This window comes from Ostrea edulis, chromosome 3, assembly GCF_947568905.1.
Source record: "Ostrea edulis chromosome 3, xbOstEdul1.1, whole genome shotgun sequence".
Classification (NCBI taxonomy): domain Eukaryota; kingdom Metazoa; phylum Mollusca; class Bivalvia; order Ostreida; family Ostreidae; genus Ostrea; species Ostrea edulis.
The window spans coordinates 89,872,513-89,896,555 of NC_079166.1; the positions used below are offsets into that span (position 1 = coordinate 89,872,513).

General features: G+C 32.8%; 2 long non-coding RNA genes across 2 annotated transcripts; both read right to left on the reverse strand.

The window, feature by feature from the left end:
* Positions 1-13,356: 13,356 nt before the first annotated feature.
* Positions 13,357-16,199, reverse strand: LOC125653118 (uncharacterized). Its single transcript, XR_007361799.2, has 3 exons — positions 15,777-16,199; positions 14,812-14,897; positions 13,357-14,717 (listed from the first exon to the last, which is right to left on the reverse strand). It is a non-coding gene; the product is annotated as an uncharacterized LOC125653118 (long non-coding RNA).
* A 4,105-nt stretch (positions 16,200-20,304) lies between these two features.
* On the reverse strand, positions 20,305-23,768 carry LOC130052993 (uncharacterized). Its single transcript, XR_008801419.1, has 2 exons — positions 23,413-23,768; positions 20,305-21,806 (listed from the first exon to the last, which is right to left on the reverse strand). It is a non-coding gene; the product is annotated as an uncharacterized LOC130052993 (long non-coding RNA).
* Between the last annotated feature and the right edge of the window lie 275 nt (positions 23,769-24,043).

The following is a 24,043-nucleotide window of genomic DNA, read 5'->3' on the forward strand; positions in this document are numbered from 1 at the left end:
TTAGGACGAATGGAACATTTTGGAATTTTTCTTATATTGAATCAAACAGTGGTGGACTAAAAATACATACGCAAGACGATTAAATCTTATAGTTACATTGATCACGTGATTCGGCGTCATGTAGTTTTAGCAAATATACCAGCGATATTGAGGTCACCACTAAATGTTGATATTGCAAAGGCATACAATGTAATGATGTTGAAATTTAAACTTTCATTCATTAATGATTTAAAAACAAAACATCTGTAGTCTATGAAAAACGAAATGGAGTTCTACAGGTTTTGATTTATAATTGTTGAAGTGATATTGTTTTGCGAAGATATTGTCAACGAGGAACTCCAGCATATTTTTGATTTCAACTTCAGAGTACTAGCACGTGGAATCAGAGTGGCGTTTAACAAGGTAAGTTTTGGGATGACTGATCACTAGATAGGACAGCTGTCTATGATGTCAAAAAATCTAGTCTTTAATTCATCGTGAGGAATGGTCGTGTAACGTTTTGATGTTGTTGATTTGAGACAAGTTTTGCGATTTCGAATTACTGGAAGCTTTTTAGAGTTTTTTAGAATCCCCATTTGATTTACACCACTTCTGACATATGTAGTCGCACAGTACGTTTGAAGTTTCTCCTTCACGGGTTTTAATATATTCGTGAGGAACAAAGATAGGGGTTTGGTAGAATATTTACTGGATCCAGCAATGCATCTTTGTATGTAAGGGTTTTTATATTGTTTAAGAATCCAGTATATGTACGTTTACTGATATTTATTGGACCTATTGACTGAGATACAAAGTGTGCCTAAAACTGAAGCATGGTTGTAAAGAATGTTTTACAGACCCTGAAGCGTGCTACTACACCTCCAAGGCGTTTCGTTTCGTACAAACCGTTCACCGTTCCGTGCAGACCGTTCAGCGTTTCGTACAAACCGTTCACCGTTTCGTACAAACCGTTCACCGTTCCGTGCAGACCGTTCAGCGTTTTGTACAAACCGTTCAGCGTTTCATACAAACCGTTCATCATTCCGTGTAAACCGTTCACCGTTCTGTGCAGACCGTTCAGCGTTTCGTACAAACCGTTCACCGTTTCGTACAAACCGTTCTCCGTTCCGTGCAGACCGTTCAGCGTTTCGTACAAACCGTTCATCGTTCCGTGCAAACCGTTCACCGTTCCGTGCATACCGTTCAGCGTTTTGTACAAACCGTTCACCGTTCCGTGCAAACCGTTCAGCGTTTCGTACAAACCGTTCACGGTTCCGTGCAAACCGTTCATCGTTCCGTGCAGACCGTTCAGCGTTTCGTGCAGACCGTTCAGCGTTCCATGGAAATCGTTTCGTGCAAGAATCGTTCTGTACATGATCAAGCCACGTCCATAGAAACGTGCAGATCGTTGAAACCACGTCCTTAGAAACGTACAGACCGCGCAAGTCATTTCGGCATAGGATGTAGGACATGTAAACATTGTTGGGAATTTGACCAATTATTTCAAAATGTCTATAAGAAAATCCGATACTATTTTCTCACCCTTGGTAGTGTGACGCATAAATCGTATTGCGGAATTTTATCGCGAACTGCGCGCCGTAATTGATTAAGAGTTATTTATAGAGTTCTGTCCTTGCGAATCATTTTCTTTGAGATTAAAAAATATGCAAAATAATGTATTTAAGTGCTGTTCCACGTAAGAATCATGCAAAGGATGGCACATCGACCGTCAGGGATTGAATCGATACTTATATATACTTTAGCACTATACATAAGAACCCTATATGTGGTACTAATTTTTTCATCTGATGCATACCTGCAGAGATATGTTACTAAAAATAGATTACCCCCACAATCAACACAAAATGGCTAAAAATAGGCAATAAATTGTATAATCAATATCGAGAGGAAAATACCAATATATTTTGGTCAATAAAAATATATTATGGCAAATAAAGTCCCCTTTTCCTTTATGCATTGCCATAGTGACAATATCTCACTTGTCTCCATGACAACGGTTGATTTTATTTGATGAATATGGTTTTCTTGAAAAAAAACCATCCAATTTTTAAAATTATTTTCTTAAAACAGCAAACACTTACAATCGTATGAGATTTATAAAAGAGAAAAGGGGATTTTGTTTAATCACTTTTCATTTTCAAAAGTGTGGAAAATTCATTTTTTTTTTTCCAGAAATGGCTCCTTTAAAATAGTGAAAAATTCCGGGAAAATGAAAAAAACGAAATATATTGAAATCATTGAAATATAATAATTGTGCATTAACTTATCATCTTTAATTATTTTAGCTAATGATTATATCAATGTATTTTCATTTTTGTTTCTTAAACTATCGAAATATGATATATGATCCTACCGAATAGTTAAAACAAGATTTCTAAGAAATTTAGGTCGGGATCGAAATTCCCATTATACCTAACCCATTTGTTTCCACTATGAGTTGTACAGACGAATTTCAATTTGGAATTGGGAGTTGTTTTTAAGCTTACCTTTGTAAGTTTTAGTGAAGATGTTATGTTACTGTTACATGTAAAGATGTGTGGTTTATCAACGCTATCGATCGGTTAAAATTCATATGAAGCACCATGTAAACAATCACTTTACCACGGGGACTCAGTTTCAGCATTCAGGTATTATTTAATCTCTTTAGAGAAGTAGATCACAGTGCATGGGCTTGTCATATGTAGAGGTTAGAATTAATTATCCCCGGAAAAAGAATGTTCCCACCCCGAAGATTTTTTTTCTATACAGCCCATGTGAATTGAGAGGCAGTTGATAAACTTCACTAAAGAGATTAAGTATTACATTAAGGGTTGGGGATTTTTTTTAACGCCATTTTCACAGTATTGGTGATAATTCATACTTGCTAATGCTATAATGCATTCTACATCAAGATATATGATTAAACCCATAACAAATATGACCAAATGGTACCTTTAACAAATCCAATGATATATAACACTCCCATTTTCTATTTAAAAAATAATATTCAAGATGTATTACTGAAGAAATGGGGTATTTTGTGTGTTATGCTGTTGCAGCTAAAAATGGCTTTATTTTCAAGTTTTTGTTCAAAGAGATTTATAGAAGAGGCTTTTGGTAATAAAAACCAGATCAATGAGAAATTATTCCATTTTTAAGTGCAATTTACTGTTTGTAAATCGAAAAAATATTAGCGAAATAATGTTTAAAAATATGAAAATGCTTGTACGTTATGTAATTTTATAAAATTCCAATGTTTAAACTTACAAGTAAAAAAAACTACATGTTAATTCATTATTTCAACTTTTATTTTGCTTTAAAAATGAGTTGGATACTAAATGAAACATTATAGAAAAGTTTGAGTGGATTATTCCAAACTTAAAAAATGACGCATTTTTCTCTAACTGGCATAACAATGTCCCAAAATTCTGTAGTGTCCGCAACATGTGCATATTTTGGAATACCTGATGACTTATACTTCTATACTCATACTGGTAAGAGGCAATACAGTTACTAATGTATCTACCAAAGAAACAGACTCTAGTTCATTATTGCTAAGTTTTCTGGCAGATATATTGTGTTTTGTAGAGTCCGCAACCCTGTAGAGTCCGCAATGGCTTTTTGATTTCATAGATTTTTTCAAGAAAATGTATTATGATTTATCTTTATGATAACTATAACTATTCAAGTATTTACTTTAAACATGTAATGAATTAAAATATTGTGAAAATATATGATCAAACTCGAAATTTACACCCATAACATCTAGTGTATACATATAACCCAGAGAGGTTAATGAAATCAAGAGAGAAGATAGTAGAAATAGGGTGAAATTAAAAACAAAAGTGAAGCTAAAGAAAGACAAAATAAGGAAAAGGAGAAAAAAGAGAGAGAGAGAGAGAGAGGTATTAAAAAACAATCCCCAATTTCTTGCCACACTTGGAAAAAAGAGATTACATGAATAAAAAAAAAATACAGACAGAAAGAAATCTTGAGAGAAAGAAAAGGTTGAAATTGAAAAGGAAATGCAAGAAAAGGTGAACACAACATATTGGAAAGAAAAGAACAACTTTAAAAAGGAAAGAATTAAAACCAAAAAGGGCAGAGAAAGAAATGTTATTTGTGACAAACATAATTTTTAGATCATAGCTATGGACAAGGAGAAAGATGAGGTTGACCCCCCCCCCCCCCCCCCCAAGTACTGCTAGATATCTGAATACCATTCCTGTTCACACAAAATACAGGAAGTAGATTCCTCCTGGGGAAACTAATGATAAAATTAGCGTCATACTTTCTGAGCCAATTTTATCCCCAAACAGTACCAATGACAAGTTATTTCATTCTTTTGATAATTAAGTACTGTTTATATGCAAACATTATTTTGCAATCAACATTTAGTTCCAAGTTCAAGTTTGTTTGAATTTGAAAAAAATAAATAAAAGAGTTGTTCATAAATTTATCTACAGTACTTGAAGTGTCTTCAACAGCATTAATTATCATTTCACTTTTATTTCATTACAGTATTTCTTAAATAAGTGAATATAATAAAACATATCTAATATTCTGTTATTTTGATGATAAAGTTGGATAACTTCATGAAAAAAAACAAATGGTTAGTTTGAAAGATGACACTTCAAACTTGTATGTATACACTTTATAATTGATATTTTGGTATTATTTCCAAAAGTATCATTCTAGCCCCCCCCCCCCCCCCAGTTTTTTTTAAATTTCTCATCATATTATACCATTCACTAACATAGAAAACAAGGTAGAGTTTAAGGTTTTTAATTTACTTCATTCAAATCAAATATGGATTCAATCATAAATACTTCAGTATATTTGTAGTGTCCGCAACAATATAAAATCTGAGAGAAAACAAATAAGAGTCCTCAGTAAATTCTTTAATTTATGAAATTTACTCTATAAAATCATTCCTTAGAACATGTTTAATAGAATGAACATCTGTGACACCATCATTATTTTTTGAAACTGCATAACAATGTATAGCAAAAAAAATTGAATGGTCAATGTTATATGGTAATTCCCATCTAAAAAACCCACATTCTACAACTTTTGATATCTAATTTTCCAAAGTTGATCCTATGGCACATGAATTAGTCGATCAAGAAACATTTATCAACATTGATTTTAAAATAAATGACAATATATTAGATATGTAATATATGATAACCTGTAGTGTCCGCAACAAAAATATCTATGTTTTTTTCAAACTTTAAGAGGAATGAAATGTTCTGGATTGGACGTCTGCCACATTATGTCGAAGTTGGCTTCTAAAGGGACTAGATGTGCCTTTTGTTGTGAGTTGTAGAATCTGATTTACATCCGTTAAATCTAACTCATGGTCTTCACTCCAATTAGAATTCTGTGATACTGATTGGGAGTAAGACTCTTGACTGTCCCTCATTGTCTGAAAAAAGGGTATATATGTATTTCAAATACTTGTGAAAGTAGTTATAATTGTAATGGGACTGTTACAAATGATCCTTAACAGCAACAACAACCCCACCCTAATTTAAACAAGAGGCCAATGAGCCACATCACTCACTTGAGTCACATTGGCCTGCCATTGTTCAGCTGATGTGAATTTTCAAAGTTCACTGGGTTTTAAAAATGATTGAAATTAAACATTTTATTCATATCTAATGATTTCCATATCTAGTTATGGAATGTATAAAAAAAAACCTGGTGTGTAAATTGACAGTACACATTTTAAACACAGGGTGTCATACATGTATGCTTATAGTAGTTGTACAGTTGTTACCTGTATGTAAAATTGTTCGATTTTATTTTATCACTATCATCATCATAAACCAATTTAGATTTGTCACTTAATTATGTGTACTTTTGTATAATATGCTATTGGTAATCTTTGTTCTAAATGTTCACACCTGTATAGTGGCAACCACTATATATGGGCAAAAAGAAATCTGAAAAATTTATAGTTTCTTACACAAGAGAGAGAGAGAGAGAGAGAGAGAGAGAGAGAGAGAGAGAGAGTAAATAATAATAATAATAAACATATTTTGATGAGGTAAACAGGTATATTTTTTTTAAACTTCACTGTAGTGTGAGTTATCTTTCCTTTTTATCTTGGGTTACCTTTCCTTCCTAGTGCATATATTTATATAAAATTAGCTAATGAGTTTTTATATTAATTAAATTAAATCAAATTACTTACTATTAAGTTTATGCTATATTTTTAAACATTCGCACAGAAATGAATATGCATTCATTAATTATTTGATGAAAAAATTAATGTAATTTCGTTAAAACCTTCGGAAAGTTACAATTGTATATCACAAAGGTTAATTCATTGTGTGAAATGGCTTTTAGCGATGTGCAAGCGTGTGGCGCACAATTGTTTAACATTTATATCACATTCATAAACTCCACCTAAATCAAATGGAATTATACTAAAAGTTCAACTGCAGGAGTCGGAAATTTTCCTGAAAAGATTTGCAATGTAAACAACAATCTCTGAGATTTCGCTAAGCTCAGTGATTGTTGTTTACATTGCAGATCTTTACATATAAAACTGGCGACTCGTGTGATCTCGATGTATTTAGGTCCGCTGTTATACTGTACATGTACTCATTTGTTTCTATTTCTTGGGGCACTGCATTGATCAGTGTATGTATATCAGGTGTGCGTGTTTCAATGTGTTCATAATATAAATATCAAGATTGCTTCATACATTTCATCCGTCTTTAAAAAAAACAATGATATGATTTCCATTCTAATATATTTTTATATCAATTTACCGAAATAACCCAATACGTCCCGCAATGAGATGTTCATCGGTGTCGCGTCGGCTGATGCTTTGACGTTCGTCTGGTGTCCAGTTCTAAGTTTCAGCGACTTCAGATGGTGTTTAATATCTCTGGTACACTCCCCAAGTAAAGTCAATCCCTTTTCTTTGGGGTATGCACCATATGGCGCGCATAAACTGCCAGCGTAGTGACCGATACTACACATCTCCATTGCAAGGCTCTATTTAATTTTTGGATTGCCGCAATTTTCACGCACCAGCGTTCTTAGTTACGTTGTGCCATCTAGCGGTGTTTATGAAACTTCCACGAACGATAACTAAAACTCACGATTATTCAGCGATTATTTTATTATTTATAAAACAGGAATGAAAATTTTCCACACTTTTGAGGATTTAAAATGGTGATTGAAGATTTTATCTTGAGATATGTATAAATGGCTCTTTATTTCAGTGTTGCTGTTTTGAGAATTTCTGTTTGATATTCCCGACATTTTGTATGAATTAGTACATGGTAACAACTTTTCGATTTTTTAAATAAAAATTATACTGGGTGACAAAAAATGAAAATAAACAGATTGTCATATATTATGCACCCAACTAATTTTTTTCTAAAAGTTTGGCCCAATTTCGTAACATTGGATGTGCCGCGGAAATTCAATTTTGCATTATTCTTACGTGGAATAGCACTTAAGTTTCAGAGACAATTTAATATTAGTATTTTGTGTTTATAACAATAGTCCAGGTAATTAAGAAATTCATAAATTATGTTTGATTACTTGGAATATTAAAACCGGTTTGTCGGCTTATTTATAACTCACTCACTATATATGCACGCTCTTCATTCTGACACCGCCCTTCACACAGTTCACTGCGTGTTCGAATAGAGTTCGGGGTAACACATTTTTAATATTGGTAAGTAAATTATAAAATGCTTTTGATATTTTATTTTGGATAAATATTATCAGTATCAATACATGTACATGTAATTCTACTATAGTAACATTTAGCATTTTATTAATTTCATAAATATGCTAAGGTTCATTTATAGTTATAACAATTCTAATGCGTTATAGCAGTGGAATATTTCTTTAGTAATTTCGACAATGAGTTTACACAATTTTCTTTATTATTCATAATAGAATACCTCTTTGTTTCGGTGAGACGGGTTTAATTTGGTGTGGCACTGTCATACAATTGGGGTATGTTATTGATGTATTTGTGTTTATTTTTTCCATAATATTCATGACAATGTCTTGTTGACTGAGTATTTGATATACTGTATATTTTTGGAAAGAAACAATATTTATTGTGTTTTATTTCTTTTCCTTGTAATAGCTCATTGCCAATTTGTATATATAATAAAAATATAGTGACATTGAACCAAAATCTTTGTCATAAAGTGTCGTCGTGGACATTTCGAAATCAGATGGGCTATGCTTAATCAGGATATTCTCGGTATAACTTGTCATTGGCAGTGAGCTATGATATTTAGGTGTGCCTACCAAATTTCAAACATAGAGGAAACTTCAATATGGAAGCTCTGCAGTTAGAAAACTGAAGAGGACGGCAGATAGAAAAAGATCTCAGAAACTTGATACAACTCGTGAAAAAAAAGCAACGCCAAAGAGTGGTGATACAAACTAACATTTTTGTAATTCGTCATTAATGTACAGGTATATAGACTCTGTGTAGCAGATACAAATACTTTATCATGTGAACTTAGTAGAGTGTGAATTATGGCTACAAAGAAAGAAATTAAGGACCAGCTTCACAATGAAAGACACAAATCAGAACATTTAGAGCACGAACTGTTCAGACTTCAAGAACAATTGTTAACAGAAAGAAATATCAACGAAAAAAAGGGAACGAATGTAGAGAGTGGAATGAAAGGAAATAAAACTGTTTATTTTGCGAGAGAGAAAAAGATTGCAAAGTTGAATGGAAGACCAGTGAAAGAGAGTGACCCAGATGTATCAGATTGGTTACAAGATGCAGAACAACATCTTCGAGTTATTCATGATGAAAATGCTAGAATAGATTTTTTAATGGATAATTTGGGTAGACAGGCTAAAGATGAAATAAGATTACGCCCCACTGTAGAAAGGGATACGTCAGAGAAAATTTTGAAAATAATCAGAGATGTATTTGTAAGCACAGAAACTCTTGGCGCTTTGCAGCAACAGTTTTATCAACGCGATCAAAGATATGGCGAATCTTTTGCAAAATTATTCTTTGGCACTTATAAAATTAGTTCAAAAAATTATCGTGAAAGATGAAAATGTAGTCACCGATTTCGATGAGTTGTTGAAAGAACGTTTTATTGAGGGCATTCGCGATTCGTCTCTCCGGAGAGAGATCAGATGGTTTTCTTTTGAAAAGAAGTCTATGTCATTTGGTGAGTTTAGACAGACAGTGTTACAGTGGTCTGAAGATTATAGAGCTGAACCACTGAGCAAATACTCTGCGAATGAAATATGCACACAAGATAGTATCAAATCTAGAGTTCTAACATCACCAGATGATTGTGAATTACTTGATCTTATGAACATTCTTAAAGTACAACAGACACAAATTGAAGAAAATCAAAAAGAATTGCAAAAATTGTCTGATCAGGTCGTGAAAAGTAAATCCGATTGTGATGCGAAAACTGTCAAAGGAAAACAGCTTCCTAAAATTAAGCAATTTCCTTTAAGATGTTACCGTTGCGGTGGAAAGGGGCATAAAGCACCAGAATGTAGTACTCAGTTACAAGATGACAAAACTTTTCAAGGGAAAGGTAAGTCAAAGAGCTAAAATCCCAATCATTTAAACGAGAAGCGTCCGTTGTAGAGAGTCACCCAGTGGACAATGGGCTTAATGACTCAATTGACCAGCATATCATTGAGAAAGCTATTGGGAAATTTCCGGTGGTAACAGTCAACATAGAAGGTAAGCCAATATCGTGTCTAATTGACACTGGTTCACAAGTTTCTACAATCACCGAGTCTTACTTCCGAGATTTTTATTGAAATCAGAGGCAAAGTTATTAGATGTAACCAAATGGATGAGAGTGTCTGGCGCCAATCATCTACCAATTCCATACATAGGTTACATTGAGGTAGAAATAGACACTGCTCATTGTTCCATTCCAAATGTTGGAATATTAGTTGTAAAGGATCCTGTTGACAATTTTGGTAAAGATAGAAAAATGCGTGTTCCTGGCGTATTTGGGAAGTAATTTCTTCCATATTCTCAAGGAACAAGTAGATCAGAACCTTATTTCGATTACAGGCAAAATTGATCATTTACTTTATACTCTGTCTGTGTTTGAAATGAGTGCATCTCCCGTTGATGACTCTGAAAAATTAAGTTTTGTCAAGGTTGCAGGTCAAAATCCGGTCAAAATCCCATCTAGAACCATGAAAGTTGTTATGGGTACTACACGCCAAAGTCCCAAGAACTGTAGTGCTCTTGTACAAGCAGTATATGGGGATCACGGTTCTCTCCCCAGAAATATTATTGTAATTGACACATATGCAAATGTCGAAAACGGTATTATTCCGTTCAGAGTAGTTAACATTGGTGATGAGGATGCATGGCTTAATCCAAAAACAAGGGTAAGTATATTACATCGAGCAGAGGTTGAGAAATCCCCTCACCAAGATTGTGAAGTGGACATACAGGTGAGTAGTCAGGAAATACAAGTATGCATAGAAAAAGTACAGTTAGAATGCAAACAAAAGGCCGATGTAAGAGATGAAGTAATTTCCACAAAGAATTCTGTAAAAATCCATGGTGTAGACGTAAATATTGGCACAGGCTTGTCTGACAATGAAAGAGACATGTTTGTATCAGTTATTAGTCAACATCAGGATATTTTCTGTAAGGATACTGATGATCTAGGATTTTCAGATACTGTACAGCATAGAATATTGACGACTGACAATGTTCCTGTAAAACTACTCCATAAAAGAATTCCTCCAAATCAGATGGAAGAAGTGAAGTATCATATTCAGAAACTATTGCAACAAGGTATAATTCGACCTAGCACAAGTCCTTACGGTGCTGCGGTGGTATTGGTGCGAAAGCAAGATAACTCTGCGCGCCTTTGCGTAGATTATAGACAGCTTAATCTTAAAACAATTAAAGATGCATTTTCAATACCGAGAATTGAAGAGGCTTTAGATGCTCTTCATGACGCGAAATACTTTTCAACTTTAGATTTGGCAGAAGGTTTATATCAAGTTAAGATGGATGAGAGGGATTGTCATAAAACAGCATTTCGAGTTGGACCTCTAGGTTTATATGAATTTGTGTGCATGCCATTTGGTCTTTACAATAGTCCGAGTACTTTCCAAAGATTAATGGAAGCTTGTTTAGGTGATAAGAATTTTGAAATACTTGTTCATTACTTGGATGACATTCTCGTATTTTCAAAATCTTTTGCAGATCATTTAGAGCGTTTAGAATTTATTTTCAACAAACTGAGGGATCATGGGTTAAAAATCAAGCCTTCTAAGTGTAATTTTTTTAAAAGAGGTTAGATATCTTGGTCATGTTGTAAGTGAAATGGGAGTGAAAGTCGACGCAAAAGCACCTATTCCTACTATCAGACCATCAATGGGGAATTTGATTGCTAAACATCCTTTAGAAATTCTAGCAATGGATTACACACTTTTAGAAAAATCGTCAGATGGTTACGAAAATGTATTGGTTTTGACAGATGTTTTCACGAAATTTACACAAGCCATTCCAACAAAAAATCAGAAGTCTTCAACAGTTGCTAAAAATTTGGTGTACAATTGGTTCCACAAATTTGGAATTACCAATCGTTTACACAGTGTCCAAGGTAGGAATTTTGAGGGCGAAGTGGTCAAAGAGTTATGCAAGTTGTACAACATCAAGAAGTCCAGGTGTACTCCTTATCATCCTGAAGGAAACTCACAATGTGAACGATTTAATCGTACATTTCATGATCGGTTAAGGACACTGGATACAGAAAGGAAGAAGAAATGGACAACATATTTACCAGAAATTGTATATGTATATAACGCAACTCCACATGCAACTACTGGGTTGTCTCCTTTTTATCTTCTTTTCGGTAGAGAACCAAGACTACCAATTGGTCATTTACTGGGCATTAATCGTGACAGTAATGCCACAGGCGTCAACGAATGGTTAGATTCACACAAGAAGCGACTCAACAAAGCACTTACTGAAGCATTACAAAATACAAAGAAAAGTGCTGAAAGACGACGCGAGTTACACGACAAGAATTCTACGTCATGTGCAATACAGGTAGGTGCAAAAGTTCTTTTGAAAAACCATGTGCAAGGCCGGAAAAAAATTCAAGATGTCTGGAAGGCACTTCCATATGTTGTCATAGAAAGGTTACAAGAAAATGTTTACAAGGTAAGACCAGCTGACAATTGTGGACAAACAAAGGTTTTGCACCGGAAGGAAATATTTGATACAGGAGAAATTGTTGCTCATGATGAGGAAGATGTTGCAGAAAAATAGTGACAAAGATTTTGGTTCAATGTCACTATTTTTATTATATATACAAATTGGCAATGAGCTATTACAAGGAAAAGAAATAAAACACAATAAATATTGTTTCTTTCCAAAAATATACAGCATATCAAATACTCAGTCAACAAAGACATTGTCATGAATATTATGGAAAAAATAAACACAAATACATCAATAACATACCCCAATTGTATGGCAGTGCCACACCAAATTAAACCCGTCTCACCGGAACAAAGAGGTATTCTATTATGAATAATAAAGAAAATTGTATAAACTCATTGTCGAAATTACTAAAGAAATATTTCACTGCTATAACGCATTAGAATTGTTATAACTATAAATGAACGTTAGCATATTTATGAAATTAATAAAATGCTAAATGTTACTATAGTAGAATTACATGTATTGATACTGATAATATTTATCCAAAATAAAATATCAAAAGCATTTTATAATTCACTTACCAATATTAAAAATGTGTTACCCCGAACTCTATTCGAACACGCAGTGAACTGTGTGAAGGGCGGCGTCAGAATGAAGAGCGTGCACATATAGTGAGTGAGTTATAAATAAGCCGACAAACCGGTTTTAATATTCCAAGTAATCAAACATAATTTATAAATTTCTTAATTACCTGGACTATTGTTATAAACACAAAATACTAATATTAAATTGTATCTGAAACTTAAATACATTATTTTGCATATTTTTTAATCTCAAAGAAAATGATTCGCAAGGACAGAACTCTATAAATAACTCTCAATCAATTACGGCGCGCAGTTCGCGATAAAATTCCGCAAGACGATTTATGCGTCACAAGCTGTTGATTAATTTCTATTAAGGTAGCTATTGATAGCTAGCCCCAAAAAAACCGCTCATTGAATTTTTTTCAATTTTATTTATTTTAACATTTTGACTTTATCCTAAAACATATCAAAAAATCAACAAAAGTAATCAGGTTAATTTTCGAGGAAAGTGAGATTGAAATCCCCTCTTTTGCAGCCCCAAAAGGCAAAAAATGCCAAAATTGAGCAAATTAACACAAAAGCCAATAAATATTTTATTGACACCAGAAATATTGTTTGTCATATATAGTTATGTAAATTAAACACAAACAGATAAAAAATCAACATGGATTAGAAATTCAAAATGCATCTAAGGAAAACATTGGCAGGATTCGACTTGGCAATTGGCCAAATTTACCCTAAATATGGCGTTTCTCAAATACTATCAGGCATACATTTTCTGACAACAACAAAATTCTGTTCATAAAATTTCTGATTTTATTTCATTTTTACAATAAGTCAAGTATTATCTAAAATATTGAATAGAAAAAAATATACCAAATGAGGTTTAATCTGAAACTATGTCAGATTTTGTAACCCTCCCCCCTCCCTTCTAGAAATGAATTTTAAGAGATACAGTCAGCAGAGATAAACTATTGGCCTTAAATGATTAAGCATTCCCAAATTACCATATTGAGCATTCAACATCACAATACTAGAAGTTTCTATGAGCCATTTAAGAATGATATATAGTGTGTGCTATTGCAGTTGACCTTTTCGCACTCACAATGATTGCCTAAATATTTAGTTATTTTTCATACAATTTCTTGTAATAACTGGACCGAATCTATTACCTATACATATTTTTTGATAGAAATTTATATCACTATACAGTATAATACACCAAATATGTTTAAATAACCATTTCATATTTCAATAAATAATTAATATCAATGGAAAGAGACCCATGGACTGCCCATGGATCACTACATGTAAGTCCATCTGAGTCATCTTACCCTCACAGATAGGTGTGTCTTTCATAAATTTAAGATTTCTAATTGTAGTTTCACATGGAACCAAAAACTCACTATTGGATAACTGAGAATGCATGTACATGTATATTGCATTAACTAACTGAAGTTTTCCCCAGGTGAAGGTCTATGTTCACTGTATGTATAAGGGGGGGGGGGGGTGAATTAGTTCCATTATGAAACTTTTCTAAAAATTTGATATACATTAATGTATCTATGATGTATGTTTCAACTAAATTTTGAATTACAAGGAAAATTCAAACACATTGATTGAAGTTATAAAATTGATATTCTATCATGTGCACATTTTTTACTAATATATCTAAGAAAGAATAATCAACATTGAAATTTCCTTTATACATCTATGCAATATTATTGTCTTTCAAAAGGCATGTACTTGTAATATACGAGTACATGACATGTACTTGTTTTCCCTTAAATTCACAATTTAGTTTAAAGTATGTTGTATAACATCCACTGCTTTGAGCTCATATAAGTGAATTAATGTTTTTCATCCAGTCCCAAATTTTGCAGTAGTTCTTTAATCTTCGGAACTTGATCAATTTTTTTTTAATTTGTGGAGGTCCAGGGGATATGTCATCATCACTGTAAATGGAGTACCTGTTCAAAATATATTTAAATATAGCAAAAAAGATGAATATCTGATATACTCAGAATTGTCTTTACAAATGTTTATCAAAAAAAAATATAGTACCTCTCTTGCTGTTATACTTGTTGACTTGAAATCCACTTCAACCTGCACTGGTCCTATCTAACCTCCCTCGGTCTTCAGGCTGATGCCTAGAAAAAAGATCATCATAATTGATATTTACACAGTTAAGTCTATATTATACCATTGAGTAATTAGATTGCGTCAGACAATGTGAATTTTAAAACTGTGTCTCAACACATTCAGTTAAAATTTAAATACTGATGTTTCAAAATTATAAATTGCAATGAGATGACATATATATATGTTTTCATAAACTGCCATAGACTTATCATATCTGTAATCTGTTTTATTTACAAAATGTGGGTCAAGAGAAGGGCATACGTGTAGTATACATATCTTACTTATACATACAGTGCATACATTTGCCTATGAGAGGGCATATGCAGACTTGTGATTAATTTACATTATTTAAAAAGGTTTTGCCAACCTACATGTTTGTGTGAAACACGAAACTTCAGGTTTGATATATTTCTTAGGTCACTGAAATTTCAAAGTAATAGTATATGTATACTATAGTCTAGGGAATTATAATTCAACACATGCCCCCCCCCCCTTCCACTTTTTATCCGGTTCCCTCATACCCCTAGATAGTAGGTCTATACAGATATTTGTTTTTCATTACTTTTATACATGTAGTTCAAGGTATGTTATTTTCGTAACAGTTATTTTCATAACGATATTATTATTTTCTTAATAAAAGAGTTGTGAGAGCCCATGTTTACAAATGTGGTATACATTTACATGACATCCGTTCGTTTACAATCACATGCACAGGTGGGAGTTATATTTTATGCACATATGGAATACATATATACATACAAAATAACACATCTACTGTATGTCGTGTGTTTAAACTTACAGATGTTATTATAAATCGCGTTGTGAAATAGCAGAGGAAATGTGAGTTGAACTTTTGAATACAAATTGATGTCATTTTTTTCACTCACCAAACGAAACTATGATTTCGTTGTCCAAGTTGAATGCATCCACCAACTTCATCTTCTTGTAAGAAACTTTGTTTAGCCTCTCAATGACTGTATAAACAGTATTTAATCTCTCAGCATGCAGCACTCGGACATTACGATGCATCAATCAACAACTTTGTTTACGTAGCGCATCTATGTACATGGATTGGTGGTTGGTTTAACATTTCGATTAGCAAAAAGTTTCACACAGATAAAACATTTGATCTACCATTATTACAGACATTGACGTATACTTATGTGGTATGTGCATATTTTCTGTAGGCGAGTCAGTCACAGCAACAAAACACTTTCGGAACCCCTTTTTGTTTTTCGACTATTCTATGACGGAGTAAGGAATTCCGGAAAATGAATTCACGTGAAAATACACAATTTTTACTGATCACGTGGTTGCTATCCGTCGCTACCTTAATTCATCTCTAAATCATCAGAACCCCGCTTCTATGTCCTATAAGGCATTCCATGATTGAAGACGTAGTGATGAAAAATAATTTGTGCAGGATTATTGAATTGTATATTGGTAAATGGGGGGAAATTTGAAGATAATGATAAAGGTACTGACTTAAATTTTATATGGTTTGAAAATGTCTGTCCAACTTGAAAAAGAAAATTCTTTTAGTTTTAAAGATTTTGGAAGATTTTTATACTTCAAGAAATTTTGAAGAAGTCCTTCTTCATAGAATTCGTCCATTTGCTTTCATTCTCATTAGTCTTTTTACTCTCGTGCGTTTCAATAAATTCATTGAGCAGTAAGAGTTTTAGGATTTTAAAAAAAAAAAGGTCAACTATTTTTTTTTTACATTATAAAATTCTTCAAAACGAGGTTTTTTAAATATCTACTTTTAATAATTAAAATGGATAAATAGAAAATGTATTCTGGAGCTAATTGTTATGGACTTTAAGACATTCCAGTAACTTCATGTTGCTATTAACATCCAAAATCGTTTATATTACAGTATGTTTAATATGTGTTTCAAAATATTTGCCTCATACACGTATTTGATGAAGCCTACTACATGTATTTGAAATCGTGTGATATATATACTAAAATCTTTGTATCCTAATTATATTTGAAATCTCGTAAATCACAGAATTTTCACAATCTTGAAAATAAAACAGGAAATATGCTATGATATCATACTAGTAGATCTATATTTCAAATTCTTTATTGACGATTACCAAACATGAGGCGTACATCATGAATTAACATCATATACTAGTATATATATATAACATAATACACATTTTCAGATTAACCACAATTGTCCTGATTTCTCAATTCAGTGTACCATTAGATTAAAACACTCATTCAAATATTAACAAAAATGTTTTGTGAATGTATAATTTTCAGGATTCATGAGGCCTTTTATGGAATTTGCATTCAAATCACCCAAATGTTCTGAATATTTATCCCTTAGTGATCGTATTTTGTACAAAATAATAGGAAGTGTTTCTCATCCTCAACTTCATTCAAGCAGAATTTGCAAAATCTATTAGATCGTGTCATTGGAGGTGTACAATATCTCCCAACCTCAATATTGAGGGGATGTGCACTTAGCCTTAGTTTAGTAAGTAGAGATATGTAAGCTTTTGGTAATGTATGTTCTTGCAATTTAAAATTATATTGTATACTTGGCTATAAAATACAAGTTTTCCACAATTTGTTTGTTTTATGTTATCAAATTCATTACATATTTTATTTTCATAATAGTTTCTTCATTTATTGCTAAATGTTTCATGGGAAATCTTTATAAAGAGGAACACTGTTACATCTTTGTAATGCTATTCAGTGATTTAGTAATGCTTGGACTAGTTTTATATGAGCTAATTTTTCATCCTCTTTAAAAACATCAATTAACAATGGGTTATTATTTTGGGATGCAAATTTCATATTTTTTTAACCTACAGTAATATTTAAACATTGATTCATATATCTTGATGTGTAAAGGATATAGACCTGATTCCGAAAATACTGCAACATTAGAAGCTTTTTTTATGAACACCTATTATGTCTTTCAAAATAGTATTTTGTACTTTCTCAAAAGGCAACTTTGTTTGGCTATTTAGCAGATATAAAATCTTGAATAAATGTCAACCTGCTGAAATTAAACGAAGAAAAAACTGAATTTATAGTGTTTACTTCGAAACATTCAAACGTTTCACCATCTTTTCAACTGTCTTTTGGAAAATTTAATACCATTATTTCCAACTCAGACTGTGTTCGAAACCTTGGTGTTTTCTTCGACAGTGTACTTTCTTTTAAAAATCATTTTAGTTCCATTTCTCGTTCTTGTTATTATCATCTACGGAATATTGCACGGATTCGTTCTTTCATCAATAATGACGCCTGCAAGACACTTGTATGTGCTCTTGTGTTATCACGCTTAAACTATGGAAATGCACTATTTAAAGGGCTACCCTAAACAGATCTGAGCAGGCTACAGACAATCCAAAACTCAGCAGCTCGACTTGTTGCCCGGGTCAGGAAGCATGACCATACATCACCGGTGCTTGTGTCCTTGCACTGGCTTCCGGTTGATTCCCGTGTTGAATACAAGATTTTACTACACACATACAAGGCACTAAACGGATTGGCACCGGCCTATATCAGCGACCTCATCACTGTGTACGAACCAAAACGATCTCTGCGTTCATGCAATTCACGATTGCTAGAAAAACCGCGCGTTCGTACAAAGACCTATGGAGATCAAAGGTTTGATGTAACAGCTGCCACACTATGGAACAGTTTACCGATAGACATCCGTTCGTGTGGCACTGTCAAAAGTTTTAAGACAAACTTCAAAACATATCTTTTTATGAAATATTGTAGCCATATTTTGTAATATATTCTGTTCTAAAGTAAAGGCTGGTTTGTCGCATGAATTCGTAATGTTTGAATTGTTTTATTTTATTGGATGTTATATTTTATGCTCTGATTAATCTTATCATGTTTTACATTTTACATTGTTAAAGCGCGTAGAGTAATTACAAATTTTATAATGCGCTATATAAATTGCACACATTATTATTATTATTTATTATTTTTAAAATTTCAAAGATTTCGAATACTCAATAAACGTAAGAATTCGGATGTACATCATGGTTGGAGTTTTCAATGTAAATCACAAGACTTTGAATATTCAACGAAATAAATATCACAAAATTTGAATTCAAATCACGTTTTCGAATACACTAGTAAGTAATGATATTTCAAGCGCCTTTTACAAGTTTTACATACATGTATGCACACACACATACATACACGTACACACACATACATGCGTATGTACTATCCCGAGTTAGAATAGACCCTCAGTACCCCCTGCTTGTCGTAAGAAGCGACTAAACGGGGAAAACCGAGGTCCTGTGTCACAGCAGGTGTGGCACAATAAAGATCCCATACTGCTCAAATACCGCAAGCGCCGAACATAGGCCTAAATTTTGCAGCCCTTCACAGGCAATGGTGACGTCTCCATATGAGTGAAAGGACTAAGACCATGTTTAGCTATATCGGCCCTGTGGTGTGTTAAAAAATAAAGCAGAATGAATTGAAATAAAATTGTTATCATTTGATAATATAATCTTTATACCATCGCGACGTGCCAAGATTTCCCCGCCAAAACGTCAGCTTGTGGAATTCTATACAAGACAAAACCGGTATCGGTCTGGTTTTCTGCAGAAATATCCACTTTTTTCAAATTTAGTCATATAATTCATATAAAACACGACCTTCGATCCAGAAACTGACTGTAGTCTATCAACATCTATCAATACAAATAAATTTTGCACGAACGATTTTTTGGATCGAAAGGTGTGCTGTTGATGAATATCAACTTTGAATTAAATCGAGAGCAATCCGGAATTATTTATTTTTGTGAGAGTTGTGGGTATTTTATTAATTATGTTGCTTTGAAAAATTAAAACAACATACTTATGTGGAGTTTACATCATTTCCATGCAGAATACACCCCTATGTGGTGTTTTTATCATAAGTTTGTGCAGGAATTCTAAAAGCTAGAGAATTTTGATGCGTAAACAAATCGGACCTTCAATGCAAAAGAAAGTTTTTATTTAGACGACACCAACAGAATTACTAAGATCAAAATAAAAAGAATTGATAGAACATGCATTGATATAACTAAAACTATTGCCGATATATCGAAAGTATAACGTTAACTAGGGCAAGTAAACATATGAAGGATTTTTAAGCGTGTGACGTCAGAAATGTCGTGGCTTAGTGGTAGAGAGCCCGTCCTTCGATCGGGAGATCCGGGTTCAATTCCTACACATGTCAATATTTTTTTTTTTTAAATAATACTGATAACTACATTTTTCTTGGCGTTATTGAAAAATTAATTTCTTTCAAGATACTGAAGATGAAATTATACCTGGATACAAATAAAAATAGCAATCACAGAACACCAACAAAATATGCAAGGATTACAGATTACATTTTTTTTAAAATTCATTGAAAAAACCCAAACCAAAATACTTTATTTTCGGACTTGATTTTATTTCAAAGAATGAACCAGCAAAAGATAATGGAAAGGAAAGTTTTTCCAATGCATCTAATGTACAGAAGAAAAGTCAGAAAAAATGTGAATCCATTAGCTATTCCTCATTTCCTGCAGAGTAAGAACTTTCTTGTTGAAACCACCACATGCTATATTGTGTAGCAAGTGTAGACATGTGTGTCAGTAAATTCACATCCAACAAAATTGTCACCACCAATATCGGCCACTTCCTGAGACAAAGTCTCTACAGAGAATTTCAATAACTCTCAACAGAACCAGGCCTGGGGTAATGGTAATTAAATGACAACCAGTTTCAATGTAATGGGGGTGTAATGGACCATTTTTGCATTACAAGTAATGGTAATGTAATGCATACTGTACTAAAAATTATTTTTCATTACATTTACACTACTTCAAATATTTGATGATATTTCGAAGATTTAGAATAATTCATTTTATTAGTGATTGACTGAAGCATTTGAAACATTGATGACAATCAAATGCAATGAATAACTTAATAGATATGTTTCCTAACATTGCTGAATATTTTGTGTACTTATGTTAATGTATAATTAAAAATCATAATACAGAAATAATTTTTCTGCCATTTCTTTAATATCTGACAGTATGTTATGTAAATGTGTAATGTAAATTCACTCTCAAGTAATGTAATACATTATATTTCAAAATAGGAGTAATGGTAATGTGAAATTTTCTAGGTAATGTAAGGCGTTACATTGCTATGTAATTGACCTCAAGCCTGGATAGAACACCTTCTCATGCATATATGCAAGTGCCTTGGACCCCAACTTGTCATTTCCTCTTTTGCAAGATTTTCAGCATTTCTTCATAGAGATCATAATTCCAAATGCAAGGTGTCCAAGATGATGAATTCAGACCTGACCAGTGTTTTTGACAATTTGATAACTTTTGACTCTACACTTTTCATCATTCAAAAAGTACATTATGACATTCATAATTCAACATGCAGATTTTCATTTAAATCATCAAATATGAATTCTTCCAAATAATAACCCCCCCCCCCCAAAAAAAAAACCACTTTAAAAACTTCCACAGGTATATTTCAAATGACATAGAAGTGCCATGGGTTAATAAGGGTTAAACTTCAAAGTCGACATGTTTCTTCCAAGCAATATAGTCTTGTTTGGATCCAGTTTTTCCAGTTCTGATATAACTGCCTGATACTGTACAATGTAGGTGTCAATCTGGTCCCCCTATTGTGGGAATCTGTTTCCACATAACTGCTGTATAATCTGGTACCTTGCTATTGGCAGGCACAACAAGGAAGCTATTCCTTCAGTGATGTCCAACACTTATCCGCATGTGTCACTGATGCCACTATCATTGATGAATCTGATGGCAGTGATGATAGCATTATTGAGGAGTAGGAATATGGATTCTTGTCAATCTGATTCATGTCACCCTTGCCATCAATTTTTGCTGTACATGTTATATCATCCTGAAATTCAAATTACTCCAGTATTATATCATTATCAAAACTATATCATAAATGAAAGGTGAAGATGACAAACAGTGATCAATCTCATAACTCCTACAAGCAATACAAAATAGATAGTTGGGCAAACACGAACCCCTGTATTATAATATTCATATAAAAGTTGTACTTTCATGCCCTCATGTATTTTCATTGATACAGAATTCAGAAAAATTACATTTATGTATTCGGTGGGAGATTGACATGTCTCCAAATAAACAATAGAGGACAGTTTAGCTACATGTACATTTCTGCATAAATAATTATATGCACAAACATTTCATTTGAATTTGATTCCCCATCTAATAATTTTTGTTGTAGCTAATGTTGATATATTACATGTATCTTACTTCACAATTATCAGCAAATTCACAAAATAGTTTTATCTTTCATGCTCTTTCTTGTGGTAGATGTATGGAAAAATTTAATATTCAATAATATAAAGGAGATAAGCTAACAAAAAAATATATGCTTAAATCATGGTAGTACCCATGAAATTCAACATTCTCTGAGTGATTCTATATCTAATCCCAATGCAGGCATGTAAGTTGTAAGTGTAATTGTTGAAATTAAGTTTGACATGTTTACAATTTATCTTGAAATAAGGCATATTTAAATTATAAAACCAAACTGTTCTTATGATTTTCCTGGCTTAATGGTGCTTTTAAGTATTTAAAAATTATTGAATGTAAAAATCATTCCGACTTTTCTAATCCATGTTTCCGCGTAAGGCCAAAAAATATATATATGTTAATTGGTTTCCACTTTCCCGACCTACCCTAATTAAAAATTTCTGTTGACCCTAACACATTTTTTCTATTCTCACAGATTTTGCAAATGTCATCACTACAACAAGAATATATTTATTGACTTATGAAGTTATTTATTATGCACTAATACCAGACAGATTCCAAACCACAGAAACAGTTTTTGTTTACAGTAAATTGAAGAAATGTATCGATTCATCATATAACTTTTATTTGATTACTAAATAATCACTAAGTTAAGTTTAAACATAGTAGAATACTAGAATACCAAATCATTCGAAAATTATTCAACCTATAACCCCCCACAGGCCTACATGTTACCCCAGAGACATATACCATTATGGAAATATACATCTATATACAATTATATGTCTCTTTAACCTATACAAATACTTTTTAGACCATACAATGATACATGGAAAGTTCAAAGTGTGAAGTGAGTCAAACACCATGTAAGAAAATTCAAATAGACCCGAGAAGGTCATGCACTTGGAATTGAAAATGGCATGATCGTGAAAGAGCTGATTTTTCTGATCAGCTGATATACATACAATTTTAAATCTTAACAATATATAATTATAATAGATAAACAATAAATATATGTTGACAACAGTTAACAGATTTGTTGTGGGATTTCCAACAGTCCAATGCGTGAATATTACGTGTTTGTCAACACACCACAGGCGCACCATACTATTCGTTCCATGCGACTTGTTTATTATTTTTAAGAGCAATTGGTACACCTATTTGGTTATACAGTTTAACGAGTAGAGGTGAAGTATATTCATATTTCTAAAACTTACGTTGAAATGCGATGAGTACATCCTCTGCAACTTCCACGAACAGCACAAACAGGCTAACGGCGCGGCGTGTGAAAATGGCCGAATGAAGGATTGAAAAATATGGTGTGCCATTCGGGCTATAAGTAAAATAACCTTATTGCGTATTTTGAAAGAAAATTTCTTTTTCAAGATCTTATTATATATTAAACCGCTCATTGCATAATTATGTTTTACAATACGTTACCACTTCTAATAATATATAGCGACGTTGTATGACGCAATCTTAAAAAGTAGAGCAAATTATAGGATTTATACTAGTAATGTAAACCTAAAAATAGTGTTCTTTCACGAACTCTACATATAAAAACCAGTACATTATAGGACAAGAACATGTTAGAGAATATTTCTAACAAAAAATTATTCACTTTGGACGTTAGGCCGAATTTTGATAAACATGGTCTTAGTCCTTTTCTCGAGAGGGACGTTAAACAATACACAATCAATCAATCATACGTACGTACATACAAATATACACAAGATAAGTGAATGCTGCTACGTTTTAAATACAATTACTATTTCATAAATGTTTGCAAATGATCATATGATAAGCCATGAGTTTACTTATGTCGCATCAGTTGTTGATATTTCACCT